We start from the raw sequence: 6,000 nt of genomic DNA, 5'->3' as shown, positions 1-6,000 counted from the left end.
GGGTAAACTAACCCCTTAAGTTGGTATCTTGACCATTTTTATATTTAATATTTTTTAATACTTTTTGTGAGCTCTTATGTATTAAAATTAAATGTTTCATTTAATAATTAAAATCTTTTTTCAAAAGTAACAAGGATTGGGATGTGTATATAATACAATGAACAAAGAGAAAATGATTTCTACAGTTTTATTTTAATGACAAAATAAACATTTCAAATAAAAAAAATAATTTCTCACTGTAAGTTTTCTATTTTCATTCACTCTAAATATAAGATACATATATACAAGAGTAGAGGACAGTTAATGAAAACCACTCAAGCTGAAACATAACTTGTATGGCTACAGGTTATTTGGCCCATGCCTTGACCAGTGGCTTGTTCTGGTAGTTGGCAAGGAGGCAGGCTACTGCAAAAAGCTGGTTGATACTGCCAGCAATGGCCAGAGGAATAACAGTGTCAAACAGTTTATTCTCTTTGATGCGCCTATTTGCTCTCTCTACATGTATCCTTAACCGTGCAATGTCCTGAGTGACCAGCACTTCCTCGTGAGACAGCTGCGAAGAAAAGCTGGTCTGTAAACTTTGCAGGGCACTAGGTCATCAATTCTAAAACCCTTATCCACCATTACAGCCATGTCTTTATCCAAAAGAGGGATAATGCCAGATTGCCTGAACAATTCTTTGTCACTGACAGCACCAGAATACAGTGAGGAAACAAAAGTAACAGCGCCATGTGGTGACATGCCAATCATTCCTTTCAGGTAGTGTGGGATTTATACCGAGAAAACATCTCACTCTGTAAGAGTAAAGATGAAGGTGTCTGACATTTCAGCTCAGTACAGTCAACGATAACTTGGGTGTCAGAGTATTTGCCAAACACACTTGGCATTGTGGCTCTAATGTCCTCAGGAGACATCCATATTCCGACAGCACCCAGTAAAGTATATAAAAAATTGACCCAAGTCTTTATGATCCTGCTGACGGTGGACTGATGAATGTTGAACCGATCCCCCAGATCCTTCTCCTTCAGACCCAGCGACAGGTAAACCAAGAAGAGGAAGAGTTCGTCGATCAGTGGAAGGCATCGGCTCTGGTAGGGAGGCAGGGCAGCAAGTCTTGGCATTAATACTGATGATCATTGCCTTTTTATAATAAATGTATGTTTTTAAGTATATTGAAATAGATATTACTGTCGTCTTGGGTGCTGATTAATAAGCAAGTTGCTTTTAAAAACTAAATAATGGGTAACACTTTATTTTAGTGTCATTGTTAGACATGTTACATGTCCTTACATGTAACTATGCATAACTAATCCTAACCCTACAATAAGTACATGATATTGCAGGGCTGGGCAACTTCCGTCCTGGAAGGGCCACTGTCATGCAGAATTTAGCGCCAACCCTAATCAAACACATGAAAAAGCTAATCAATGTCTTCAAGATCACTAGAAAGCTACAGGCAGGTGTTTTAATTAGGTTTGGAGCTAAACTCTGAAGTTGCCCATCACTGTGTTATTGATTAATATTACTCACTGTATAAATTACACTGTAACATGGACAACTTAAAGCAACCAAATGATGTAGTACGAGCCATTCTTACCGGTCGACGAGGTGGATCAGCTGCCTTGTCAGGTGCTCCAGCTGTGTTGGAAGTGGATGTCCGTGTACCAACACGCACAATTCTCCTAGTTGCAGGTTCAATCATTCTCCAAAATGCTTGCAGATGGCGGTAGCTGGCAAATCTAAAACGTTGAAAGAAACATTTATTACCTTCAAAGCATACCAGATTATTTCTACTAAAAGAAACTTGCACTGACTGATTTTAACACATATCAGTGCCTTTGTTTTGTCTCAAGATGCACACTAATAATGTTTATAAAAATATACTAAATGGCCTAATCCTGGCTTAGCCTAAACATTGTCTGTGAAACCAGGCATATGTGTTTTGTTTAAGTCTCATCTTACTTTTATTTATATTCTTAAATATGGCCTTGTGCTCATAGGGTTCCCCTTATGAATGTGTATAATAAGGTTATTTAAAGAATGAATGTGAACAGTCCAAGTCTGCAACAAAGTCATTACCACATTGATATGAATATCACGAATCCATATTTTTCTTAACGTTTCTTCCTTTGGGAAGCGGTGAAAACGTACACTTGAATTGAACTGCCCAGACACCGCGCATTGAGGTACACAGCAAAAATCACTGTTAGGATTTTCCTTTTTCTGATACTTTATAGCTTTTGACAAAGGCATTTTCTTCTCAAAAACATTCAGATATTAAAATAAAAAAGAACATGCAAATAATAATAATAATACGAATAACAACAACAAACTTACAAACAAGCTACGATAGCACATTAACGTACTTGCCGGTGTAGTGCCGAAATTTGCAACCTGCCAAATTATGCACCCCCTAGTATTGGTAGGTTTAGGAGTAGGTGTGGGGGAGGGGTTAGGATTAGGGGTGGGGTTGGGATTAGGCAATCAGGTAGTGACTTCAACGAGGGGGTGCATAATCTGGCAGGGGTGCAGAATTCAGCACAACACCGGCAAGCGGAAGCGAGTAACCCAGGGTTCCGGTGTGGTCACGTGACGTTCGACATATACCCTATTGTCTTTTTTTACATGCGTGCTTTTTATGCTAGTGACGTTTCATTCACAAATAGATCTGATACTTTAGTTTTAACAAATCTTTAATGAACAAATTCATTTTTTAGGTCCTGACTGCCACCTGAGTCAATGATTCACTGAGTTTCTTATAAGAAAAAATGCTCATCTGTTACCACCCAGTAGTTTAAATGTTTGTAGTTTCATAGCTGTAAAACTAGCATACTTTTCTTCTTGTTTTTTTATCAGCAGGTGGAGACAGTCTGGGCAGCAGCAACAGGACTACATGATTACAAGTAGAGATGGGTTTCAAGAACTGGTACTAATTTGGTTCCTGACTTGTTCAGTACTGAAACATTGATATAAGATACAGGACCCCAAAAAAATTAAACCTGGCTGTTTCAGCATCACTCAGGCAAGACTAAATACATTTAAATTGATTTCAGTTGGTTATGTTTCAGGTTATCCTGACCATTCTGTTGTCCTGGATGTGAGGACATGCTGGAACTGCATTTCTCATGGTTGAAAGATTTGTGCAGCAGTATCCAGACATATAAGCAGCCTTCCTGGACCCACACGACTAAAAGCTCAGGAGGAGAGACCGGTAATCCACAAGGTTGGATTTCACAAATCAGATACTCATAGCTAGATACAGGGCTCCAGACTGTGATTACAACGGTCACATTTGCCGCCAAAAATATTAATTTGCGAGTGAAGTTTTTGCTTAGGTCGCCACTGGCGACTATATACATTTACGTTATGACTTAAAAATTTGCATGTAATGCTTTTTTCCTGATTGTTTTGTGATCACGTCTTTTGTTATGTTGACGTAATAAACTGAGACGATGCGCATCAATGTTTTAGTGGAAAAAAAACTTTCAAACAGTCCTCATCTCTGCCCAATGCCAGCGCTGACGCACACCTGCTAAACGCAGCTAAGGTTGTGCAGCGCGACAGAGATCGAAATGACGGAGACGTGCAAACTAAAAGTTTGTTTTATGCACAACTTGCACAAATTACAACAGGTAAAGCTGTCAGATGTGGGGATATTAACAATATCATTAACACTTTTCATTTATAATCGATACTATGGCTTCTTGTTATCAAGCTCTATAGTGTATGCTGTGTTCTGTTAATGCGTGAACTTCATATTATTTGTAGCACACTTGCTGTCCAGTAATCGCAGTACATTTTGTGCTTTGTTAGCTTTTAATAAACAAAGTAGCCTAGGCTATCAGCTTTAAAATGTTGCCAAATTCATAACGAAATTCAAACAATAAATACGGTTTTGGTGCTCCTTAATGCGGCAGGAGTAGCACATGAACCCATATCTTTCTCTTTACTACTATAGTACGAAAGTTTTTGCCATAAAAATAGTCTAAGATGCTGACATGCCATTAAATAAAAATATACTACTACTACTATAGTGCAAAATGAACAAGAATTAACATCAAAAGGTAGACTATTTTATAAAAGAGCCTACAGTACAACTTACTGAAATGTCTCATGTAATCGCTCATTCAGCATTTCAAACTGTGGAAAACGTGTAAAGCTTGTAAACAATGCCACGTATCAATACATTTACCTCAGAATAACATTCAGCGTTCATAAGTTCATCAGTCAGCAAGAAGAATTTATAAAAAGGACCATTTTGCTAAATTCATGCTCCATATTGCATATTCGTATATTTACAAGATAAGAGAATGCAAAAGCTAAAGATAAAATTCAACTCCTCCTATATAAATGCATGTTTCTACTAATGAAGAAAAACAGACTGGATATGTGCAAGACATACAACAGTTATAGGATGCATTGATGAGGAGCCCAAACTACACTCGGAGGCCAAGTGATGCTGACATTGTTATGGTCTGTGATATTGGCACAGATTCTGTGTAATAAATAATTCTTTGTGACTATTGTTCTCAAGTTGGAAAAGACTTTTAGTTCCAACTTTAAGTGAACCTTAGTTCCCAGGACATCTACACGGTGGATTAAAATGCTGATAAAGACAAGAAAAGATGGCACATAAAAACATAGTATGACTGAAATGTTAGTGTTAAAAAAAATAAAATAAAACATGTTTATTCTGTGGCACCTAAAAAAATAATAATCTGGTGCCTAATTTTGTTTCTTATAGGATCCAGAGGCTCCTTAGTTGAATATTTTGTCTGGAGACCTGTAGATATTAATTAATAGTTTAATTCCAGAGCCTGCAAGCGATTTAGTTTTTCCCCAGTCAGGAGGTGTTTTGTTGAAGTCGTTGATGCTCGTATGCTTGTGGTATGAGAAAAAGTACGAGCTGAGCAGAGTACCTTATGACAATGGTTTTCAATTCTGGACGTGGGGACCCACAGCACTGCACATTTTGTACACATTTCTTTACTGACATGAGCTTAGTTTAGTTCATGGAGCTCTTTCCCAAGGAGCTGATTATCAAGTGTGTTAAACAAGATAGACATACAAAATGTGCGGTACTATGGGTCCCCAGGACCACAATTGTGAAACCACTGCCTTTATGAGCACCTCCCAAGCTCCTAGTCATTTTTAAATGTTTAAAACATATTGGAGTCTACCTGATTTTGACCAGTGTAAAGGCTCTCCCCTATTCCTAAATCATACACAACCACATCACTTTGATGTGTTTCCCACAGGATTTTTTTTGTGTGACTATGGAGGCTGTGACTTGTTCTGTCTGTGGGATCTGGGGACATGGCCTCATGTAAGAAATTTTGTACATTTTAAAGTTAAATTTGTCTATATGGTACACTTTGAGAGTTCAGTATTAAAAGTAAGTAAAATGTATTTATATAGCACCTTTCACAGACAAGAAGTCACAAAGTGCTTTATAATAAAATTAAAATCAAAACAAGTTAAATACCAGCTGTACAAATACCACTAAATATCACAAAAATTTGCTTCCAGAATATATTGTTGACTCTGCACTAGAGGAACTCTTTGCTGAAGAAGATCAAGTGCTGAGGAGGAGCCTTGTTCTACAGCAAAACACTGCATCAAGCCTCCATGAAAAGATCAAGAGAGAAGTGTCACCCTCCTGTCCTTCCCTCAGAAGAGCCTTACTTCTGCTGCTGGGGTAAGAAAGACACTCTTCCTCTTCTCTCACAGCCGTCCAGCACCTAACTCTGCCTCCTCAGCACTGTCTGAAAGAGTCTTAAGTTCTCCACAGTCAGTAATCAGAGATCACGGATTCTCCTGAGAAAGTCAATATGCTCATTTTCCTAAACAAAAACTGTTTGTATGTTGTTGTTTTTTTGGGTGGTGGGGGGGCAAATAATACAGGAGAGATGCTAGAATTTTTTATATTGTTCATTTTACATATCTTTACTCTTTATGAATGTTGTTGTTTTCTTTTTCTTTTATCTTCTGAGAAGCTCA

The sequence above is a fragment of the Sinocyclocheilus anshuiensis genome, unplaced genomic scaffold (assembly GCF_001515605.1).
Source record: "Sinocyclocheilus anshuiensis isolate Anshui unplaced genomic scaffold, SAMN03320099.WGS_v1.1 scaffold2381, whole genome shotgun sequence".
Lineage (NCBI taxonomy): Eukaryota > Metazoa > Chordata > Actinopteri > Cypriniformes > Cyprinidae > Sinocyclocheilus > Sinocyclocheilus anshuiensis.
Note: the sequence above shows the minus strand (reverse complement) of the source record.